Source organism: Lissotriton vulgaris, chromosome 8, assembly GCF_964263255.1.
Source record: "Lissotriton vulgaris chromosome 8, aLisVul1.2, whole genome shotgun sequence".
NCBI lineage: Eukaryota > Metazoa > Chordata > Amphibia > Caudata > Salamandridae > Lissotriton > Lissotriton vulgaris.
Genome location: NC_141696.1, coordinates 832,513,143 through 832,539,229, shown reverse-complemented (window position 1 = coordinate 832,539,229; position 26,087 = coordinate 832,513,143). Strand labels below are relative to the sequence as shown.

The 26,087-nt window shown below is 47.7% G+C and overlaps 1 protein-coding gene across 1 annotated transcript in view; it reads right to left on the bottom strand.

Annotated features, from left to right (window-relative positions):
* Nucleotides 1-26,087, bottom strand: part of SLC9A4 (solute carrier family 9 member A4) — a 669,359-nt gene that overhangs the window by 13,703 nt on the left and 629,569 nt on the right. The window lies entirely within an intron of this gene.

Genomic DNA, 26,087 nt, shown 5'->3' with positions numbered 1-26,087 from the left:
CATTTCCACAATCTGTACTAAAATGAATTTTCCACAAGGCAGAAGATTTACTTGATGCCAAATATAATGGAAAAATAATTTCCTAGAGTTATTTCAGATTTACTTTATCCATACTCTTCTCTTAAATTGAGATACGTTATGAGTGTCCCTTATTACAACCTAATTTATTTTTGTTTTGCAATCCTTTACACCTACAGTAGAATAAGCATATTCATAGATTTAAGTTTAAGACCAGTTTAAACTTTCAGTTCATGCTAATGATATTATGGTAACAGAATTCTTGTCCAAAATACCAGCCTTCTTTTCAGGTATTTAATTAAAAATAAAGTTTAATTGATAAGAAATGTTACCACTGCATAAACTTCTGTTTGAAAGATATAATTTACTTTGGAATAGTTAAAGTAACTTATCAGACGTTAGGTGCTCTGATTCATTTAAATAAACACAATAAACCTGAATGATGTTGGAATAAAGTAAAATATAATCTGACAAACGAAAGGGCTCTGTGAGTATGTTCTTGTTGGGTAGGCTGAAAATAATTATGCTGATACTCACTGCTGCTATTTTTAAACTCTCAATTAGGACAAATAATTTCCTATGATCCTTTATTTTTTAAAGCATCAATCATTCGCTTTCTGAAGTTGTTTGGCAATCGAATGCCAGTGTTACTTTTGAATGCCACATGTTTTAAACAAAAAGTAACAGATTTGTATGCATACAGTGACTTTTACTACGAATATACAAAAAGTAAGGCATGTGCGCTGATGGGAAATTATATTTACCCTGAGTACACAGAGAGACATTGGCAAAGATGAACCTTTGCAGGGAATATGATTTGGATTATTTAGAGAGTGAAAAATGAATGTAAAGAGCAGGAGTGGTTCCTTTGTGTGGACGTTGGGGCATCGCCCCACTGATTATTTTGCCCCACAGCCCATCATGGTGTGAACAAAAACGAAAGTGTTGTTGGCGGCACTTACTTTACTAAATTTAAGCCCGCGGCAGTCAGCTGTCTCAGCTGCGGGCGTTACCTGACATCACTCACTTTAGTCAGTGCAGTCATGGCTGTAATGGCCTGAGCAGAGCTGCCGACTTTGGTGTCTCCAAAGCAGGCAGCTCTGCTATGGCCATTACAGCCATGACTGCACTGCATACTACATAGCATGATAAATGTTGAGCCATTGACACTGAGTCACCTGCGGTCTGGCTTTTTGGATTAATAACCACAATTATATACCCAGTGACGGAGCGTAAAAATGACCCAGAAACGGAGCCAGGTCGCAAACTTCCTGCATAAACGGGGCTTGCGATGGCTGGAAGGGCAGGATGATTTTTCATCATGTAACAAAAAGGGCACTGTTCTACTACTACCCTAATATACTATCTCAACAGTGCTGAAACTCGAACCTGGTTCACCTGGAGGGAACCAGGTACGGGTAATGGTGTCATTGGCTCAACATCCTGTGATTCGGAGCAAATCACTTAATAAATAATAACCAGTCCCTGTGCCGAACAAAAAAGTAATTTAAATTATGGACTTTGCTAGTTCACTTTTGTCTTTGTGAGCAGGCCTGTTTATGAGGACACTACTGTATTCTCTATACTAACTAGCACGTTTATGTGCTCCTAATTTCCCTCAGGTCGTATTCCCGCTCTATATTATCAAGGACGGAGTTAAAATTATCGACGCTTTAGCGGCAGGAAACTGTCGCTAAAGCGGCCATAATGGGCTTGTTAATATACCGTTGAGAATTCTAATAGAAGCCCATATTCACACCAGAACATGGACTTCTATGGCAGCGGTCTTCAATCTGTGGGGCGCGACCCCCAGGGGGGTCGTGGAGTCCTGGCAAGGGGGTCGCAGATTCTGCAGAGTGCAGTTCCTGGCATTGGGCTGATGGAGGGTGTTTACGGCGGAGGCCTAATTCACGCCTCATTAACAAGTAAAAGGTCTTTTAAAGACCTGTCAAGTACTTGGGTGTGACTGTGTGTGTGTCCCTCAAGCTGTTTCAGCCGGGCTCACATACACGAGCTGGGGGGAGCTGGGAGGGGGGGGGGCTGGGGGAGTGGCTGTAGTTTAGCCCTTGGAGTTCAATGGATGTTGTGCACCTGGAGCTGTGGGTCCCATTACACGTCCCCCGCACCCAGCAGGGAGGCACAGAGATGCCCTCCCATGAGCGGGAAAGAAGGACAGCGACGCAGAGAGATACTAATCCCCCCCCCCTCATGAGAGAGGCACAGAAAAGTGGGTGGATGAATGATGGTTTGATGGATGGATGGGAGGCTGAAGGATGGATGGATGTGTGAAAAGGTGGGTGGATGGATGAATGAAAGGGTGGATGGATGAATGATGGATGTATGGATGAAAGGGTGGATGGATGAAGGATAGATTGGTGAAGGATAGATATATGGATGGAAGAATGAAAGGGTGGACGGATGAAGGATGGATGGATGAAAGGGTGGATGGATGGATGAATGATGGATAGATGGATGTGTAAAAAGATGGGTGGATGAATGATGGGTGAATGGATGGATGAAAGGGTGGATGGATGAATGATGGATGTACGGATGAAACGGTGGATAGATGAAGGATGGATGTATGGATGGATGGGAGGATGAAAGGGTGGATGGATGAAGGATGGATGTATGCATTGATGGGAGGATGAAAGGGTGGATGGATGAATGATGGATGTATGTATGTATGGATGGGAGGGTGAAAGGGTGGATGGATGTATGGATGGATAAAAGGTTGCATGGATGAATGATGCATGGATGGATGTGTGAAAAGGTGGGGGATGAATGATGGATGGAAGGATGAAAGGGTGGGTGGATGGATGTATAGAAGAAAGGGTGGATGGATGAAGGATGGATGTATGGATGGGAGTATGAAAAGGTGGATGGAGGATGGATGTATGGATGGGAGGATGAAAGGGTGGGTGGATGAAGGATGGATGTATGGTTCGGAGGATGGAAGGGTGGATGGATGAATGATGGATGGATGTGTGAAAAGGTGGGTGGATGAATGATGAGTGAATGGATGAATGAAAGGGTGGATGGATGAATGATGGATGTATGGATGAAAGGGTGGATGGATGAAGGATAGATTGGTGAAGGATAGATGTATGGATGGAAGAATGAAAGGGTGGACGGATGAAGGATGGATGGATGAAAGGGTGGATGGATGGATGAATGATGGATAGATGGATGTGTAAAAAGATGGGTGGATGAATGAAGGGTGAATGGATGGATGAAAGGGTGGATGGATGAATGATGGATGTATGGATGGAAGGATGAAAGGGTGGATGGATGAAGGATAGATTGGTGAAGGATAGATGTATGGATGGAAGAATAAAAGGCTGGATGGATGAAGGATGGATGGATGAAAGGTTGGATGGATGAATGATGGATGGATGTCTGAAAAGGTGGGTGGATGAATGATGGGTGGATGGAAGGAAGGGTGGATGGGTAAAGGATGGGTGAATGGATGGATGAAAGGGTGGATGGATGAATGATGGATGTGTGGATGGATGGATGTGTGAAAAGGTGGGTGGATGAATGATGAGTGAATGGATGAATGAAAGGGTGGATGGATGAATGATGGATGTATGGATGGAAGGATGAAAGGGTGGATGCATGAAGGATAGATTGGTGAAGGATAGATGTATGTATGGAAGAATAAAAGGCTGGATGGATGAAGGATGGATGGATGAAAGGTTGGATGGATGAATGATGGATGGATGGATGTGTAAAAAGATGGGTGGATGAATGATGAGTGAATGGATGAATGAAAGAGTGGATGGATGAATGATGGATGTATGGATGGAAGGATGAAAGGGTGGATGGATGAAGGATAGCTTGGTGAAGGATAGATGTATGGATGGAAGGATGGAAGGGTGGACGGATGAAGGATGTATGGATGGATGTGTGAAAAGGTGGGGGGATGAATGATGGGTAGATGGATGGATGAAAGGGTGGGTGGATGGATCTATGGATGAAAAGGTGGATGGATGATGGATGGGAGGATGAAAGAGTGGATAGATGAAGGATGGATGTATGGATGGGAAGATGAAAGGGTGGATGGACGTATGAATGGATAAAAGGTTGCCTGGATGAATGATGGATGGATGTGTGAAAAGGTGGGTGGATGAATGATGGGTGGATGGAAGGAAGGGTGGATGGGTAAAGCATGGATATATGGATGGAAGGATGAAAGGGTGGATGGATGAAGGATTGATGTATGGATGGAAGGATGAAAGGGTGGATGGATGTGTGAAAGTGTGGGTGGATGAATGATGGAGGGATGTGATGAGGTCTAACAGGCGCATTTATTGTTGTCAAAAATTGATGAAGAGGAGTACCAGTTTCTAGAAACTTTTGTCAGAAGGGGGTCCTTACGCCTAAAAAGGTTTTACAAGGGGGTCTCGCCGTCAAAAAGTTTGAAGAACTCTGTTCTATGGGAATTCATAAGGGCAAATTATCAAGCCCATTATCGCCGCTAAAGCAGCAATAATTTTAACGCTGCTTCTTGATAATATGCCCCTAACACTTTTTGAAGTGCAGAGTGACTCTGCACTTCAAAGAGTGTTATTGTTTATAGAGCGGGAACGCAGAATGGTGCAAACAGAAATGTTTCTGAAGCTAGGCCCTGCCATGCACCGGCTCAGAGCAGTATACACGCTCCATGTAAGCAGGGTCTAACTTCAGGGACATAACAATATAAATGTTTCTGATGCTAGGCGCTGCTGGCAGGCAGCATGTATTCTGCTCAAAGTTGCGTGGCAGTGCCTAGCTTCAGAAACATTTCTGTCTGCACCAGTCTGAGTTCCCCCTCTATAAACACTAACGCTCTTTGAACTGCAGACTCACTCTGCACTTCAAAGAGTGCTAGTGTAAACTAGGTGGAAGGACATTCCAAGCTCTATGGTTATACTGAATAAGCAGTTACCTATGTTCTTATATGACATTGACATCTCTTGATTAATATAATAACTGTACTTCCTCAATTGATTTTTGTATCTTCTTTCTTTCTCATATTTGCTTGAAAATGTACCATTGTCCCACTATTTTTTCAAACTTTTCCCAGGGGGAGAACCCCCTGGCCCTCTTTATGTCGTTCTGGCTCGCTCGCTTGCCGCGGTATGCTGTACCGCACATTTTACGACACACCACTTTCAAATGGCACTAGCCGCCACTGGTAAAGAGAGGAGTTGGCATTATCCACATATACAGAGAGAGATGTGTGTACACAAGGGACTTGTGAGTGATGCAAGGGCCCAAAGAGGTACGTGAAGATGGACAACATTTCTAGAAAGGGCCTGGTTCATCCTTAGCAAGCAGCAGGGGCATTATTGCCTGGTTCTGCACATTCATAAAGAGGGCAAGTATATAGGCTGCATATCTCCATGTGGACAATTGCAACTGTTGTTTTCATCAAGGGAGGTTGGGACACACACAAAGGACATGTGTTGTGTATTTCCAGAGAATGAGGCACACACACAGAAGAGCATACGCTGTGTATATTCAGGCAGAGCGCCAATTCACAGGGAGTCATTTGAACATTTTGTGTATTCGGAGCAAGAGGAGGCAGCAAATTAAACACCTGGCAATTACACAGAGCGGTGTATACATGACAATGGGCACATACACAGTGGAGGGGTGAGCTCTGCATACTCAGTGAAACACGTATATAAAATGGGACAGGAATATGTGTTGCTCATCAAATCCATTGTGTGAAGCAGTAGGATATGGTACATATGGTAGCTGAGTAAAATAGAGTCAATTTGTATGTACATGTGTACAGTAAAGCCACTTGGAAATAAGCTAAATTTCCCTCTAAAATATCTCATTCTACCACAGTATCCGCGGCACTTACAAACCACATCAAATCACATCAAAACAAGATATGAAAATGTAATCAGCACAGCCAGTGACAAGAGGGATTACTTTACAATATGTACACCAAAAGAGAACATAATTGTGATACATTGTGCTGACAGCCGGAAAATTCCATTTCCTAACTATAATGTCCCTGTAACCTTTGTGTTTTAGTGAATTTTTACATTTGTTTAACTTTTTAATCCTAGCTGTAAATTGTCACTATAGAGAGTGGATGTGTGGGTCTGTGAGTGGTTCTAAGAGTACTTGTGTGCGTCTGTGAGAGGTTGTGTGAGTGGTGCATAGGATTTGGGGTATTTGCAAACTTAGGGTATTTAAAAGGTAGAACCATGGACTCTGGTCTCACCAGGATTCAACAAGAAAGAAACCATTCATCATAGTGACTACACATCAGATTGTGCTCCAATAGATCAACAATGAATTCATCTCCGTTAAGTATTTCAGATAATTTTTCAATGTGGAATACAAGAGGAAACACACTTGCTGTTCCTTCGCCAAGCCCAAGAAGTTAGCATTGCTTGTGCTTTACTGAAGTGGACCTTCAACTAGGGCACCTGCTATGTTTATATTTGTAAGTGCTTCACGTTGAGCTTTAATTTCTGTGAAATCAGCACCGGAGCCCAATTCCTACCACAATTTTCCTAGAAGAGTCCCTAGTTTGGCTGAAAATGCCTACCCAACTAGAGTACTTTTATGTGGTAAGTGCTACCACGTTGAGTAAATGTCTCATGCACATTCTACACTATACCTGCAAGGGCCACAAGGTAATGTTTCAGTGACATTTGCCAAAACCTAGTGAACAGTGCAGAACATGGAATGGATGACTCCACTGTGTCTGCTGGCACAGCCTGGTTCTCACACTTCTAGCCCAGCACCATAGCAAACCCCTTATTCAATCAATCAATCAGGGATTTATAGAGCGCGGTACTCACTCGTGAGGGTCTCAAGGCACTGAAGGACTATTCGGGCGGTTCCAAGGTCATCCAAAAAGCTTGAGGTCTTTTTTGAAGGCTTGCAGTGTAGGACTTCACCTGATGCTGAGGGGCAATTTGTTCCAAGTCTTGACTGCGATGTAGAAGAAGGATCTGTCTCCTGTTCTGGCTCTGTGGATGCAGTGGATTTCAGAGAGGGCTAGGTCAGCGGAGCGGAGGTTTCTCGTGGGGGCATGTAAGGAGATTCTTTTGTTGAGGGATTGGGGTCCGGTGTTGTGGAGGGATTTTTTGGCATGTGTGAGCAGCTTGAAGGTAACTCTCTTTTTGATGGGGAGACAATGGAGATTGCAGAGGTGCTGCGTGATGTGGTTGTGTCGTGGGATGCCAAAGACAAGTCCGGCTGCTGCGTTCTGGACGGTCTGGAGTTTGCAAAGGAGAGATTTGTTGATTCTGGCATAGAGAGCATTTCCGTTGTCCAGCGTGCTTGTGATGAGTGCGGTGGTGACGGTCTTCTGGAGTCGAGGATCCATTTGAAGTTCTTGCATAAGTATGCAGAGGGTGTTGAAGCATGTGGCGGACACAGCGTTGATCTGTCTATTCATGGTGAGTGAGAAGTCGCTTATGATGCTGAGGTTGCAGGCGTGGTCCGTGGATGTGGGGGGGGTTCCGACGGCAGGGGCCACCAGGTCATCCCACACGGCTGGGCAGGATGAGACGTCCTTCAATCCTTCCTGGAAACTATGCCTGGTGAAGTTGGGGCCCTTGGTGAGGGAAAAGATGAGCTCGGTGTTGTCGGCGTATAATACTATGCTGAGTCTGTGTTTTCTAACAATGGTTGAGAGAGGGGCCATTTAGATGTTGAAGAGTGTGGGGTCTTATTGTACACTAACCTACCTGTGTGGTCAGCAATAAAGGAGTCCTCTGAATCTTGTAAAACTCAGGGGGTGACACGATGATGGAAAGCACACAGGAGGCTCAAAAGGAACATATGTCCCAGCATGGCACAAAGCTTCATGGATCCCAACAATATAAAGAAGCTGACTGTTTGACAAGACAGCACAGGCTCAGTTTATGCTTTTCCAACCAGAAAAGCATAGGCTTCAACACACACATTTATTCGAGGGCAAAAAACATCCTCCATAAGAAGTCCCTTACCCCTCACCGCGAGGATGCTGCATGCAGCCTGAGAAGATAAAAATCAGACATCTCATCAGGAACAATGTGAGTGGCCCAATCCAAAATAACTACCATGTCTGCGAGTCAAGCAATTTGGGTGAGTCACAATATTACCAACATTCCTCACTTGTGTGAGTCAGAAACCTGTTTCTTGAATCCAGGAAGAACACTATCTCCCCCATGCTTAGAGGAAACATAGTAATACTTTTACTGCTTTGGTGATCAGAACTTCTGCTTTGTGTCAATGAGGTTACTGGAGACAAAAGATGGGAGGCATCAATGGGGGAACCAAAGGAGCAGATTCTCTACAACTTCCATGGACCTAAGTCTCACTAAGCATAGCTTTGCAATAATGTAAAAATAGATACAATATATTTTGAACTATCTTAGCTATTTGGATAAAAGGGAAAGGAGCAAACAGGATTGAATCCAAATTAAAATGTTGCACAAGGAAAAAAAAGATGGAATAAACAGATGTATTTCTATTTGGCTATGTCTACATAATGAGTAATGGGGCAAACAATTTTGTCTCCAATTTTAAATGTGAAACATAGCACTGCATTTGATACAAATTCAGGTTTTATCTGCTGCATTATGCCAAAAATCTATTTAATCAAATGCCTATCAGGATAGGCGTATATTATTGCAAAATTATTTTGCCCTAAATTATACTACTGCCTAGTTTAGGTAATTCCATCCCCCGCGAAGTGCAGTGGCTTCATGCATGTTTTTATGTAACCCACTGATACTAAAAATCTCTCGCTTGTCAGAAATAATTACTGCTTACTAGCTCAGTTATACATGCACGCCTAAATGCCTAGTTTTGGGCTTTCTATCATGTTAATTTTCTATCTGCATAGCTACAGTCCTGGTCACAAAGGTATTCAAACACCTAACAGTTCTTCTCTGTACCGTGCAGGCTAATAAATGGTCATTCTAGCAATCAGACAGACAGAGTCACAATACAATCCCACCACTAATGACTGCTTTGAGCTCCCCCAGTTTTACATGCTGATGTGGAGGCACTGGCTGACATCTTCAATGACTATTTCAGGTAGTTATATTTTGACAACCACATTGGCTTCCACCACACTGGCAGCCCTCCTGGTGCTGCACATGCAATGCATGTTACACCTGTTAAGATGCTTTACAGAGCTGTTGCAGGTACAGTTTAAGAAGCAGGTAAATCTCTAGGTTGTTATTGGGTTTGTGAAGATGGTGTCACATTGTTGTTCCCTTTATTTTGTCTATTCAGGCATGTTAAGTAGCTGCCACTTCAACCTAATCTCATGAGAGATGTTGACAGAGAGTGATACTATGTCCAAGTACAAATCCCAGTTTGAATCTCAGGACCCGATTTATTCATGCTTTACACTGGGTTTCCATTACTTTTGTGATGCAAACTGTGTACAAAGTGTTGGGGTGGGATTTACAAACCACACAAAGCTGGATCTGCATTGGAAAGTATCCCAAAATAACCCAAAAGTCATGTTACTTACTACTGTGCATTGTCTTGCATCAAAGGGGTTGAACCACACATGGTTTTTGAAGCAAATCCCTATCTACTAACATTCATAGACAGGGATTTACTCTAGAAGCTAATGCCTCCTCGATGCAGGCGCAACAAGTAGAAATGTTTTCATTTATCCTCATATTTGAACGTATGCTGCATTGTACAGCACACATACAACGATGGTTAAGTGTTGACGGATAGTGTTAGAACTGGGATTTCTGGTTAGCTAAGGCTTACGCCAAAGCCAGGCAGAAACCACCATTCTAGTCAGGGCAAGGGAGTCACACGCCAAGAAAACCCCTGCTCACCCGCTTGGTAGCTTGGCACGAGCAGACAGGCTTATCCCGGAGGCAATGTGTAAAGCATTTGCGCACGCACACAACAGCAACAACATCCTAGGCACACCACAAAAGGAACTCAACACAAGGTTATATAAAAATAACGTTTGTATTGTCAGAACACATCAGATAGTAATCACACAATATACATTGTGCCAACTGGCACAGGCAATATTCACACAGGATTATTTACACCAGGACAGGGTCATGTGGGCCACTGTCAGAATCAGCACTTAGTAGAACTAGCACTTAGAATAACTGTCACGCCAAATAACAATTATAGATCACAACCAGTAACCACTGGTAACAGGTAGGTACACACTACGCAATACTAATAACCATAGGCATAGATCACGCATGGACACATAACCTCTCAAGTATAACATACTAGGCAAAGCAAACTTCTTAGCATGAGCACCTTTAGAGGTATAACACAAGCATAAAGGCAAAGGACATTACGCAGCAAACACATTTAGGTCTAAACAGTATAACTACAGTAGGCATTCTCTCACTAGTCTAAACACTTTAGACTCTGCCTCCTAAGAATAAATCACATTTAGGGGCGTAACTCAGAGTGAAACATAATCTCACTAACATAAACCTCCACAGGAAAAAACACCTCTAGAGGTATCAATACAGGGTGTGTAAAACATACTAAATGCATTACATTTCCTAGCACCACATCACCCTAGCACATAAAACACATTAGGCAATTACCATCATAAACATAGTAAAATCACATTGCGCAAAAATCACATTAGGCAATTACCATCATAAACATAGTAAAATCACATTGCGCAAAAATCATCTCAGGGCCTTGCACCCTACCCACATACCAGCCCCCTTGCCAACTGGCCATCTCAAGAAGGGGCTCATATGCCCTGTGTCCAGAATGTCAGGGCGCGCTGCCACGCAGCGCCAGTCAGGGGTGCCCCACAGGCGTAAACCTAAACGTTGCAGCTGCCCACTACTTGCTGGGCAGCTGGGAACAGTAACAGGGCCTAAACGTTGCAGCTGGCACTAAGTGATGTGCAGCTATAGAAGGCCTGGCACCTCTGTGCCATCTCTGTCCCTCCCAAGGACTTTCTCTCCCTTGGCGCCTAAACGGTGCAGCTGCCCACTAATTGCTGGGCAGCTGTGTATCAGCATAACTGCGACAGGGCCCTCACTGGCCCTTTATAAGACATCTGCACCAAAATGTTGGCGCCCTCTAGGCTCTGAACAACTCAGGGGCATTTTGGGGGAGCCCACTAGGCTCTGAAAATAACTGCGCACCCTGGAGCCCTCTGGGCTCTAGATCAAAACATGCTCCGACGCTGGAGCCATCTGGCTCTTAAAAGCATGAGGCACAACTGTAGGGTAGGCCATGGGCCTTAAAAAGGATATGTAGCCCCTGTGGGAGCCATCGGGCTCGGCAAAATGGCGGGGTGGCCCACTGTCATACGGGGTCACCCTAACAACAAATATGCGGGTTGTTGGAGCCAACATTGGCTCTAAAAGAAGTATGCCTGATGGCGAACACTGGCACTGGCAATCACCCTGCCCCCCTGGAGCCACACGGGGCTCAGCGAGATACTGCCCGGACATGGGGAACAGCCCACTGCCAAACAGGACCGCTCCAGCTTGTGCCCCCAACAGGAACCGTAACATCCGCCCAGACCTTCCCCCCAGCCCGTCACTCACTGGGTTCTTCCTCGCGGAGAGGGGTAGGCGGTTGACAATCCTTCTCTCCGTCTCCTCACTGGCGGCACTCTGGAGCTTCCCTCAGGCGGCGGCATCTCCTCCTTCGGCGCGGGGCTCTCTCCACCAATCGGGAGCCTCATGCAGATCCACCGGCTTCCTTTGGGCATCAGCAGGGCTCTCTCCAGCACATGGGAGCCCTGCTGAAACCGGCGCCAGCATTGCTCCTCTTTCCGGCAGCGTGGGCGGGCTCCAAGCTTCCTCCAGTACCCTGGAAGTCTGGCAGCGGCCCGGAGGTCTTTTCTCATACACTCGGGCTGCAGCGGTGAATGGGCGGCAAAAAACAAGGGAAGGGCACACTCGAGGCAGCAACCAATGTCAGGAGCGGGGTGGGGACCCGCTCTGAATTAAAATATCAGGAACACGGGCATAATTCAGGGTAGGCACCATCCCATAAGCGGGGTAGCACCCGCAAGGCACAAGGAGGAGGGGGGAATCCCTACACCGGGGGATTCCCTCAGTACAGAAGTGAAACACAGCGCTGCAGTAAAAATAAAGCGCTCCTCAGGAAACATCAACCCTTGGTAAAGGCAGACCCAGGAAAACAGGGTTCCAGAAGTCCTGAGGCATCAAGGAGGTAACACACCAACCTAGTAAGGGAATTCCCCAGGCATCCAGGGGCTGGGCAGGGCCCAGGGAGGCAAGCCTTCCCCTGGGCCCCAGCAGCAGCACACCCCTGGTAGTTTCAAGTTAGAAAAACAAGAACATTTTTACAAGAGGTCATAGCCTCTTTTTATACACAAAAATCCCTTTGTCTAGCAGGGTGTAGGCATTGTAAGAACCAGCTACAACTGGTTATGGGGAAGTCCCTTTCACTGGCCAGACTAGGGATATCAGACGCACCACAGGGGGTGGAGCCAGCATTGTGGAGGGAAAACCCAGCCCTATTCAGGTCCCAGGTGTACCCCTCCCTCATATCAGCATGCTAATCTCTCCATTCACCACCGTGGCACACCCATCCTGACTCCTGGAGCCAGGCTCAGCAGCCAGCTCCAGCCAATCACACGCCAGACACAAATTATACAAACATGCCAACTTCTAGAAGTGGCACTTCCACACTAGACACAATCATGTCGCATACATCATTGTGCAGCATTCAATCTCACGAGTTCGCACATACCAAACTCAACCATGCACTCCCCACACATCAGGAACTATCATTGTCACACATATTCTGCATGCATTCCTATGGGAGGGCAGGTCACTCTCACCACACACACAGAGAGCACACACACTTTACACTGGACCACAGTGAAAAAGTGCGCAGAGACCTGAAATCACCAACACCAGGTTACAGAAACAGGCTAGGCAAAAGCAAAACGTTTCGGGGTGAACCTGCCAAAAAGGGCCGGGTCCAACACAACCCCCTTCCAGCCAAAACGCAGGGTAGACTAATCAATCCCTTGATGAGCTTCCCTACTTTGGGTGACAAAACATGGACACAGGCCCGCACGGCAGGGACACCCTCCAGTTCTACGCCACTCTGAACCCACATGGATTTATCTCAACAAGAGCTCTGGGGCCCAACTAGGATACCCCACTGGCACTCCCTATTCATCCATGGCCAGGACCAGGCCCGAGGCCATCCAGATGTCACAGGTCCTGACCAATCTACAGAGTGTGGGGCACTAACCCCTGGCACACAATAGCCAGTCTCCACTCTCCCTCTCAGTGTAGCTACAACTACCACTGATCCTTCAACCTAGGGACCATACCCTCAGGCTGACCAGAGGTCATGGGCAAGAATGCCCCACCCTACCTCTACCTCTGGGGTTCCAGACCCTCCCAGGGAAGCACCCACCAGAACACAACTCCCCCACCAGTTCAGGACCTCTCTCCATCACTGGTCTACCACCTGGGATCTGGAAACTATTTCACTTCGGAGGTACAAAGCACACAGCACAGTCCCTCTTCAAGCAGGTGGGGGGACACAGCACTCAGCAAAGTCCCTTTTCCTCTACCTTAGTGGAAACAACAAACTGCAGGTGAGTCCCAGATCACACAGCAAGGGCAGCCCCCTCAGTCTCTTCAGCTGACCTACTTTGGCAGAGATTCCTTCTTGACCTGGAAGTTTCCTAATCTCCCAACCTAGGATCTAAACCCTCAGGTTGCACCGGGGTCAGAGGCAAGAACACCGTCCCTCTGCACCCCCTTCCAGAGTTCTGCACCCTCCCACCTTGGAGCGGTACCCCTGGAAGCAAAAACCGGTCAGGACACTGAGTACAGATGCCCTTCCCTCCAGGTCAGGCTGAACCTGAACCTGGCCTCCCCTCTCCCCAGGAAACGACCTCCAGAGGCCCCGCAAATGGTCAAGCACTCTAGACGGTCAAATACCCAGTGAACCAGGACTTCTGCACCCTCCACTAGGAGTGGTACTGCCCAACACCAGGACCGCCAGAGTTCTGGTTACAGACACTCCTCATCCTCTAGACACAGGAAGATCCTCCTCAAATGACTTGTAAGTACAGCCTAGGCCCCTGACCTGGCACTCCCTTAGGGAACCCTCCAGGCACTGAGACAGGGTTTCGGGCCAACGTGGGGCACACCGTCCCACACTCACTCCGCCTCCACTGAGACAGGAAATGAGCCCCTCATCCCTACCATCCTACAGAGACCTAGCTGGGCTACACATGAACCTCTTCCCCTACACAGGATCATCAGATACACAAGCCACTCCTTTTGGAATCACTCCCTAATGCTTCTGCAAGACATCTAGCACACCGCCAGGCGTCTACCTTCTCGTCCAGTGCCTCTGCACGACCTCCTGCACACCACCAGAGGTACACCTCCTGTGCAAGATCCTTTTATTACCAAAAAAAACCCACACCAACTCCTCTAGTTCAACACACCACTCATCCACACACTCCCCCTGCAGAATGGTGAGACAGTTCCTCACTGCCCCTGACTCTCAACCTGTACCCCTCTTACTGAGCACCAGGCACCATACTCTGGGAACTAGGAATGGGACTTCACACACTGGACACATTTTAGCTGCCACCACTGGATCCTACCATACTGGGGAATCCAGACACATACACTACACTCAGGGGATAACCACCCTCCCGAGCAAACCGTTTCTCCTCCACACTCCCTCTCTTCCATCTACCCACACCTCTGGGGACGGGAACAGAGATTGGGCACTGGGCCCAGAAAGGGATTCCTTCTCTATGGGAACCTCCCCCTCTACTGGCATCCCACCCTGTCATTTTCTCCCTTCTGCCACTAAACATAAAAGCGCAGGAACACCATTTGCAAATTACACTCTTGAGGAAAAACAAAATCAAAAACAATAATCCCCAACATGTGACTATCTAACATGCAGAGTTTAGTTATGTAGCCAGTTGTCACTGTGGTACTGCGCAAACACAAGTTCTAATCCTCACCGCTGGCCACCAATGTTAGAACTGGGATTTCTGGTTGGCTAAGGCTTACACCAAAGCCAGGCAGAAACCACCAATCTAGTCAGGGCAAGGGAGTCACACGCCAAGAAAACCCCTGCTTACCCCCTTGGTAGATTGGCACGAGCAGACAGGCTTATCCCGGAGGCAATGTGTAAAGCATTTGCGCACGCACACAACAGCAACAACATCCTAGGCACACCGCAAAAGGAACTCCACACAAGGTTATGTAAAAATAACGTTTGTATTGTCAGAACACATCAGATAGTAATCACACAATATACATTGTGCCAACTGGCACAGGCAATATTCACACAGGATTATTTACACCAGGACAGGGTCATGTGGGCCACTGTCAGAATCAGCACTTAGTAGAACTAGCACTTAGAATAACTGTCACGCCAAATAACAATTATAGATCACAACCAGTAACTACTGGTAACAGGTAGGTACACACTACGCAATACTAATAACCATAGGCATAGATCACGCATGGACACATAACCTCTCTAGTATAACATACTAGGCAAAGCAAACTTCTTAGCATGAGCACCTTTAGAAGTATAACACAAGCATAAAGGCAAAGCACATTACGCAGCAAACACATTTAGGCCTAAACAGTATAACTACAGTAGGCATTCTCTCACTAGTCTAAACACTTTAGACTCTGCCTCCTAAGAATAAATCACATTTAGGGGCGTAACTCAGAGTGAAGCATAATCTCACTAACATAAACCTCCACAGGAAAAAACACCTCTAGAGGTATCAATACAGGGTGTGTAAAACATACGAAATGCATTACATTTCCTAGCACCACATCACCCTAGCACATAAAACACATTAGGCAATTACCATCATAAACATAGTAAAATCACATTGCGCAAAAATCACATTAGGCAATTACCATCATAAACATAGTAAAATCACATTGCGCAAAAATCACCTCAGGGCCTTGCACCCTACCCACATACCAGCCCCCTTGCCAACTGGCCATCTCAAGAAGGGGCTCAAATACCCTGTGTCCAGAATGTCAGGGCGCGCTGCCACGCAGCGCCAGTCAGGGGTGCCCCACAGGCGTAAACCTAAACGTTGCAGCTGCCCACTACTTGCTGGGCAGCTGGGAACAGTAACAGGGCCTAAACGTTGCAGCTGGCACTAAGTGCTGCGCAGCTATAGAAGGCCTGGCACCTCTGTGCCATCTCTGTCCCTCCCAAGGACTTTCTCTCCCTTGGCGCCTAAACGGTGCAGCTGCCCACTAATTGCTGGGCAGATGTGTATCAGCATAACTGCGACAGGGCCCTCACTGGCCCTTTATAAGACATCTGCACCAAAATGTTGGAGCCCTCTAGGCTCTGAACAACTCAGGGGCATTTTGGGGGAGCCCACTAGGCTCTGAAAACAACTGCGCACCCTGGAGCCCTCTGGGCTCTAGATCAAAACATGCTCCGACGCTGGAGCCATCTGGCTCTTAAAAGCATGAGGCACAACTGTAGGGTAGGCCATGGGCCTTAAAAAGGATATGTAGCCCCTGTGGGAGCCATCGGGCTCGGCAAAATGGCAGGGTGGCCCACTGTCATCCGGGGTCACCCTAACAACAAATATGCGGGTCGTTGGAGCCAACATTGGCTCTAAAAGAAGTATGCCTGATGGCGAACACTGGCACTGGCAATCACCCTGCCCCCCTGGAGCCACACGGGGCTCAGCGAGATACTGCCCGGACATGGGGAACAGCCCACTGCCAAACAGGACCGCTCCAGCTTGTGCCCCCAACAGGAACCGTAACATCCGCCCAGACCTTCCCCCCAGCCCGTCACTCACTGGGTTCTTCCTCGCGGAGAGGGGTAGGCGGTTGACAATCCTTCTCTCCGTCTCCTCACTGGCGGCACTCTGGAGCTTCCCTCAGGCGGCGGCATCTCCTCCTTCGGCGCGGGGCTCTCTCCACCAATCGGGAGCCTCATGCAGATCCACCGGATTCCTTTGGGCATCAGCAGGGCTCTCTCCAGCACATGGGAGCCCTGCTGAAACCGGCGCCAGCATTGCTCCTCTTTCCGGCAGCGTGGGCGGGCTCCAAGCTTCCTCCAGTACCCCGGAAGTCTGGCAGCGGCCCGGAGGTCTTTTCTCATACACTCGGGCTGCAGCGGTGAATGGGCGGCAAAAAACAAGGGAAGGGCACACTCGAGGCAGCAACCAATGTCAGGAGCGGGGTGGGGACCCGCTCTGAATTAAAATATCTGGAACACGGGCATAATTCAGGGTAGGCACCATCCCATAAGCGGGGTAGCACCCGCAAGGCACAAGGAGGAGGGGGGAATCCCTACACCGGGGGATTCCCTCAGTACAGAAGTGAAACACAGCGCTGCAGTAAAAATAAAGCGTTCCTCAGGAAACATCAACCCTTGGTAAAGGCAGACCCAGGGAAACAGGGTTCCAGAAGTCCTGAGGCATCAAGGAGGTAACACACCAACCTAGTAAGGGAATTCCCCAGGCATCCAGGGGCTGGGCAGGGCCCAGGGAGGCAAGCCTTCCCCTGGGCCCCAGCAGCAGCACACCCCTGGTAGTTTCAAGTTAGAAAAACAAGAACATTTTTACAAGAGGTCATAGCCTCTTTTTATACACAAAAATCCCTTTGTCTAGCAGGGTGTAGGCATTGTAAGAACCAGCTACAACTGGTTATGGGGAAGTCCCTTTCACTGGCCAGACTAGGGATATCAGATGCACCACAGGGGGTGGAGCCAGCATTGTGGAGGGAAAACCCAGCCCTATTCAGGTCCCAGGTGTACCCCTCCCTCATATCAGCATGCTAATCTCTCCATTCACCACCGTGGCACACCCATCCTGACTCCTGGAGCCAGGCTCAGCAGCCAGCTCCAGCCAATCACACGCCAGACACAAATTATACAAACATGCCAACTTCTAGAAGTGGCACTTCCACACTAGACACAATCATGTCGCATACATCATTGTGCAGCATTCAATCTCACGAGTTCGCACATACCAAACTCGACCATGCACTCCCCACACATCAGGAACTATCATTGTCACACATATTCTGCATGCATTCCTATGGGAGGGCAGGTCACTCTCACCACACACACAGAGAGCAGACACACTTTACACTGGACCACAGTGAAAAAGTGCGCAGAGACCTAAAATCACCAACACTAGGTTACAGAAACAGGCTAGGCAAAAGCAAAACGTTTCGGGGTGAACCTGCCAAAAAGGGCCGGGTCCAACACAACCCCCTTCCAGCCAAAACGCAGGGTAGACTAATCAATCCCTTGATGAGCTTCCCTACTTTGGGTGACAAAACACGGACACAGGCCCGCACGGCAGGGACACCCTCCAGTTCTACGCCACTCTGAACCCACATGGATTTATCTCAACAAGAGCTCTGGGGCCCAACTAGGATACCCCACTGGCACTCCCTATTCATCCATGGCCAGGACCAGGCCCGAGGCCATCCAGATGTCACAGGTCCTGACCAATCTACAGAGTGTGGGGCACTAACCCCTGGCACACAATAGCCAGTCTCCACTCTCCCTCTCAGTTTAGCTACAACTACCACTGATCCTTCAACCTAGGGACCATACCCTCAGGCTGACCAGAGGTCATGGGCAAGAATGCCCCACCCTACCTCTACCTCTGGGGTTCCAGACCCTCCCAGGGAAGCACCCACCAGAACACAACTCCCCCACCAGTTCAGGACCTCTCTCCATCACTGGTCTACCACCTGGGATCTGGAAACTATTTCACTTCGGAGGTACAAAGCACACACCACAGTCCCTCTTCAAGCAGGTGGGGGGACACAGCACTCAGCAAAGTCCCTTTTCCTCTACCTTAGTGGAAACAACAAACTGCAGGTGAGTCCCAGATCACACAGCAAGGGCAGCCCCCTCAGTCTCTTCAGCTGACCTACTTTGGCAGAGATTCCTTCTTGACCTGGAAGTTTCCTAATCTCCCAACCTAGGATCTAAGCCCTCAGGTTGCACCGGGGTCAGAGGCAAGAACACCGTCCCTCTGCACCCCCTTCCAGAGTTCTGCACCCTCCCACCTTGGAGCGGTACCCCTGGAAGCAAAAACCGGTCAGGACACTGAGTACAGATGCCCTTCCCTCCAGGTCAGGCTGAACCTGAACCTGGCCTCCCCTCTCCCCAGGAAACGACCTCCAGAGGCCCCGCAAATGGTCAAGCACTCTAGACGGTCAAATACCCAGTGAACCAGGACTTCTGCACCCTCCACTAGGAGTGGTACTGCCCAACACCAGGACCGCCAGAGTTCTGGTTACAGACACTCCTCATCCTCTAGACACAGGAAGATCCTCCTCAAATGACTTGTAAGTACAGCCTAGGCCCCTGACCTGGCACTCCCTTAGGGAACCCTCCAGGCACTGAGACAGGGTTTCGGGCCAACGTGGGGCACACCGTCCCACACTCACTCCACCTCCACTGAGACAGGAAATGAGCCCCTCATCCCTACCATCCTACAGAGACCTAGCTGGGCTACACATGAACCTCTTCCCCTACACAGGATCATCAGATACACAAGCCACTCCTTTTGGAATCACTCCCTAATGCCTCTGCAAGACATCTAGCACACCGCCAGGCGTCTACCTTCTCGTCCAGTGCCTCTGCACGACCTCCTGCACACCACCAGAGGTACACCTCCTGTGCAAGATCCTTTTATTACCAAAAAAAACTCACACCAACTCCTCTAGTTCAACACACCACTCATCCACACACTCCCCCTGCAGAATGGTGAGACAGTTCCTCACTGCCCCTGACTCTCAACCTGTACCCCTCTTACTGAGCACCAGGCACCATACTCTGGGAACCAGGAATGGGACTTCACACACTGGACACATTTTAGCTGCCACCACTGGATCCTACCATACTGGGGAATCCAGACACGTACACTACACTCAGGGGATAACCACCCTCCCGAGCAAACCATTTCTCCTCCACACTCCCTCTCTTCCATCTACCCACACCTCTGGGGACGGGAACAGAGATTGGGCACTGGGCCCAGAAAGGGATTCCTTCTCTATGGGAACCTCCCCCTCTACTGGCATCCCACCCTGTCATTTTCTCCCTTCTGCCACTAAACATAAAAGCGCAGGAACACCATTTGCAAATTACACTCTTGAGGAAAAACAAAATCAAAAACAATAATCCCCAACATGTGACTATCTAACATGCAGAGTTTAGTTATGTAGCCAGTTGTCACTGTGGTACTGCGCAAACACAAGTTCTAATCCTCACCGCTGGCCACCAATGTTAGAACTGGGATTTCTGGTTGGCTAAGGCTTACACCAAAGCCAGGCAGAAACCACCAATCTAGTCAGGGCAAGGGAGTCACACGCCAAGAAAACCCCTGCTTACCCCCTTGGTAGATTGGCACGAGCAGACAGGCTTATCCCGGAGGCAATGTGTAAAGCATTTGCGCACGCACACAACAGCAACAACATCCTAGGCACACCGCAAAAGGAACTCCACACAAGGTTATGTAAAAATAACGTTTGTATTGTCAGAACACATCAGATAGTAATCACACAATATACATTGTGCCAACTGGCACAGGAAATATTCACACGGGATTATTTACACCAGGACAGGGTCATGTGGGCCACTGTCAGAATCAGCACTTAGTAGAACTAGCACTTAGAATAACTGTCACGCCAAATAACAATTATAGATCACAACCAGTAACTACTGGTAACAGGTAGGTACACACTACGCAATACTAATAACCATAGGCATAGATCACGCATGGACACATAACCTCTCTAGTATAACATACTAGGCAAAGCAAACTTCTTAGCATGAGCACCTTTAGAAGTATAACACAAGCATAAAGGCAAAGCACATTACGCAGCAAACACATTTAGGCCTAAACAGTATAACTACAGTAGGCATTCTCTCACTAGTCTAAACACTTTAGACTCTACCTCCTAAGAATAAATCACATTTAGGGGCGTAACTCAGAGTGAAACATAATCTCACTAACATAAACCTCCACAGGAAAAAACACCTCTAGAGGTATCAATACAGGGTGTGTAAAACATACGAAATGCATTACATTTCCTAGCACCACATCACCCTAGCACATAAAACACATTAGGCAATTACCATCATAAACATAGTAAAATCACATTGCGCAAAAATCACATTAGGCAATTACCATCATAAACATAGTAAAATCACATTGCGCAAAAATCACCTCAGGGCCTTGCACCCTACCCACATACCAGCCCCCTTGCCAACTGGCCATCTCAAGAAGGGGCTCATATGCCCTGTGTCCAGAATGTCAGGGCGCGCTGCCACGCAGCGCCAGTCAGGGGTGCCCCACAGGCGTAAACCTAAACGTTGCAGCTGCCCACTACTTGCTGGGCAGCTGGGAACAGTAACAGGGCCTAAACGTTGCAGCTGGCACTAAGTGCTGCGCAGCTATAGAAGGCCTGGCACCTCTGTGCCATCTCTGTCCCTCCCAAGGACTTTCTCTCCCTTGGCGCCTAAACGGTGCAGCTGCCCACTAATTGCTGGGCAGCTGTGTATCAGCATAACTGCGACAGGGCCCTCACTGGCCCTTTATAAGACATCTGCACCAAAATGTTGGAGCCCTCTAGGCTCTGAACAACTCAGGGGCATTTTGGGGGAGCCCACTAGGCTCTGAAAACAACTGCGCACCCTGGAGGGGGTCAGCGAGATACTGCCCGGACATGGGGAGCAGCCCACTGCCAAACGGGACAGGTCCAGCTTGTGCCCCCAACAGGCACCGTAACATCCGCCCGGAGCTTCCACCCAGCCCGTCACTCACTGGGTTCTTCCTCGCGGAGGGGAGGTCGACAATCCTTCTATCAGTCTCCTCACTGGCGGCCCTCGGGAGCTTCCTTCAGGCGGCGGCATCTCCCCTTTCGGGGCGGGGCTCTCTCCACATATCGGGAGCCCCTTGCAGACCACCGGCTTCCTTTGGGCATCAGCAGGGCTCTCTCCAGCATATGGGAGCCCTGCTGAAACCGGCGCCGCCATGCTCCTCTTTCGGGCAGTGTGGGCAGGCTCCGGGCTTCTTCCAGCAACCCGGAAGTCCCGCCCACCATCAGGAGCCATGCTGCCTGACTTCCGGGTCGCGTCTGGCAGAGGTCCGGTGGTCTTTTTTCATACACTCGGGCTGCGGCTGTGAATGGGCGGCAGAAACGAGGGGTAGGCACTCTCGAGGCGGCAACCAATGTCAGGAGCGGGGTGGGCACCCGCTCTGAATTAAAATATCAGGAACACAGGCATAATGCAGGGTAGGCACCTGCGCCCCGTAAAACTATCCCATAAGCAGGGTAGCACCCGCAAGGCACAAGAAGGAGAGGGGAATCCCTACACTGGGGATTCCCTCTGTACAAAAGTGAAACACAGCGCTGCAGTAAAAATAAAGCGCTCCTCAGGAAACATCAACCCTTGGTAAAGGCAGACCCAGGGGAACAGTGTTCCAGAAGTCCTGAAGCATCAAGGAGGTAGCACACCAACCTAGTAAGGGAAATCCTCCAGGCATCTAGGGGCTGGGCAGTGCCCAGGGAGGCAAGCCTTCCCCTGGGCCCCAGCAGCAGCACGCCCCTGGTAGTTTCAAGTTAGAAAAACAAGAACATTTCACGAGAGGTCACAGCCTCCTTTTATACACAAAAATCCCTTTGTCTAGCAGGGTGTAGACAATGTAAGAACCAGCTACAACTCGTTATGGGGAACTCCCTTTCACTGGCCAGGCTAGGGACATCAGACGCACCACAGGGGGTGGAGCCAGCATTGTGGAGGGAAAACCCAGCCTTATTCAGGTCCCAGGTGTACCCCTCCCTCATATCAGCATGCTAATCTCTCTATTCACCACCGGGGCAGACTCATCCTGGCTCCTGGAGCCAGGCTCACCAGCCAGCTCCAGCCAATCACACGCCAGACACAAATTACACAAACATGCCAACTTCTAGAAGTGGCACTTCCACACTAGACACAATCATGCCGTATACATTATTGTGCAGCATTCAATCTCACGAGTTCGCACATACCAAACTCGGCCCTGCACTCCCCACACATCAGGAACTACCATGGTCACACATATTCCCCATGCATTCCTATGGGAGGGTAGGTCACTCTCACCACACACAAAGAGAGCGCACCCACATTACACTGGACCACAGTGAAAAGGTGCGCAGAGACCTAAAATCACCAACAGCAGGTTACAGAAACAGGCTAGGCAAAAGCAAAATGTTTTGGGGTGAACCTGCCAAAAAGGGCCGGGCCCAACAGATAGTTTCAGTATTGGAAGTGTCCCCTTTTAGCACCAAACCTATGCTTTAAGGAATGCATGCATTCTTTCACCATGATGTAGGGATTTGTGCATTGGGGCATAGCAGCTAAAAGTGTGGCAGAGCAGAGGGACAGACAAAAATGCAGCAAATCTTAGTATATAGTGGATAACCGTTGATTGCCAACAAGGAAACAAAATTAAAAAAAATACACATTTATATTTATTTTGCCTTTTAACAAGGCCCCAAGTGGTTTAAGGACATGTAACACTATAACTGTTTCTGGATTTTTCAGTTTCAGCCTCTTGTATTCTGGGACCCATAGTTTACCTTATGACACCGTCATAAGGCTTGCGAATACATGAACAGTAAGAGCATCAATGGCACAACCTTCCAAAACAATATATAACAGTACATAACAACTACGTGTCAACAAATCAAGAATTGATCCATTTATGTGATATTTTTATGGACGTTATTACACTGATTGTCTTCTAGTTGCAATTTTTTTAATTACATTTTACTGACAACATAGTCAGTTGAAATTGTACCATGGAGTTTAGCGCTGTGTTTAATGTTTTAATGAATAAGGATTTGGAGACATTTCTGAGTAACACGGTTGGTGGCACAGTGTTGAGATTGAGCACACCCTTACACTAAGTGAATCAACATTGGCAAACAGAACAGAGGTGCTGACTAGTCTTCTACCACTGCCATCATTTGTTGTATGTGACATAGCAGCAGAAAAGTCGGCACCAACAGGGGGAGAAACACAAGGTTCTTTTACAGACACAGAAGAAGAATAAAACAGATAGGAACAGTTAAAGATTTACTTGCTCACAGAATAGGTACCACTTGAGCACTAACAGTGAAAGCGTATGTTCCTCACTGTAGGAAATAGACTCCTCTCAATTAAACCCCCTGGATAATTCACTTTTTGAATACTCCTTTTTCTAACTCTCTCACCCCCTTTAAGTATCACCTACTGGCAGAAATGTTAATATTAGTTGAGAGGGATGCAACCCCATTAAAATAATAAACACAATCCTTGACAGGGTGAATCACAAAAGTCACTAAATTAACCTATTACAGCCCTCTGGTAGCTTGGGACAAAGCAGCCGGGCTTAACTTAGAGGCAATGTGCAAAGTATTTATGAAGCACTCAATCATTAAAAAAGTGAGAATAAAACACAAGAAAAATCGAAATTTCGAAACATAGAGTCAATTTGAAAGAATAAAATGACACCAAAACAATTGCATTCCAATCAGTAGAACTAGAGATATGAGATTTTACATTTTGGGTAAAAATAGAGCCACAATTGTGAGTATCTGGTCGTGCTGGACCAGGACAAAGTCACACGTTCAGGCTGACCACGATGATGTGCAGCTGAGTGCAGGACTTATTACGGCCACTGGGAGTAGTACCTTCTGTTCTTGATGCAAGGTCAATGCACGTTGTTTGGTGAGGCTTTGCGTTGCAGGCATCGGTTCTGATGGAGCTCAGCAGTGTAGCAAGATTCTGTGACTTTCGCGTTGCTCACTGTCTGTTCCAATGAAGCTGTCAGCTGTGGGTCATGGCTTTTTGGGGTTTTGCATCACCCTGCTTTAGAACTGGTGCAGCTTTCAGATGGTATCTACGCAGTGTGGCATTGCGAGGATTTGTGTCTCCCACAATCGGTACCAGTGGGGCCTTCAGTTTTGAGATGCTCAGTTTTGCAGGTCCCTGAGTCGCTTTGCCCTAGATCTGATGAAACCACGTCAAAGTTTCTCGACTGCTACAGATATAATTATTGAACTTATGTATCTATGAGTGCTTATAACTGAAACTGCTGCCTTGCTTTGCATCAACTAATCACATTCTTTTGCTGATTTACATTTTCACTTGTCTTAATATTTCTTTGGTGCTGGTTCTACAACACACCTGGCGTCTGTTGTCACTATTCTCTCTCAATATTCACTTTTGTGATTATTGTCCAAATTTGTGTTTGTTGTGGAATAAAACTAATTTCAGCTGAAACGTTTTACATACTGGCTGAGTTATCATTACTCCTTTTAAATATATTTAACCTTGTATTGACGTGGTTTCATTTAAGTCTGCACAGAAATATCTGTGTCAATTATAAGTTTTTTTTGTATGAGTTCCATGTCAACACATATTTCAAGGATCACTCCAGCAGAGGCAAAGCAGCAGAGCTCATGCAGGTCGAGGCAGGTCCAGTTGGTGCTTGTCAGCTGGCCAATTGCTGGGCACACCCAAGAACCTTGTTGTGTGCATGTAGTTCAAACAGGAGGTTAAGTAACTAATACTTGGAGTTAATCTGGGTAGCCTGGAATCAAGGAAAGCTGATCCAAACTTCCCTCTTCAGACAGCAAAGCAGTCATTATGCTGCAAGAAAGTCAATCTGGCAGCAGTTCTTCTTCTGAATCTTCCACAGATCTGTAGATCTTCAGGAAGAGCCTCAAGATCGGGCTTTCAGCTGACTCGAAGATGCACCCCCTCCCCCACAGCGTCTTGAGACCCTCACGTGTGGGTAGCGCGCTCTAAAAATTCCCTGATTGATTGATTGATGATTGATTGATCCAGGAGAATTCTGATGAGAGGTTCTAAAGGTCTAACATTTATACCTAGTGACAGCCTTGTGTGTGTGGGAGGATTCCATGACGTACTCCTAAAATTGGCTCTCATCAGATCATCCATTTTCTCTGGGTTTGGCTCTAAACTGTCTAGGATGACTAAGACAAAAGCATGCCTGGTTCAAGCTTCATTTCTGTGTACTGCAGGCAGAGCACTCTGAAGTGTAATGAGGGCAGGAC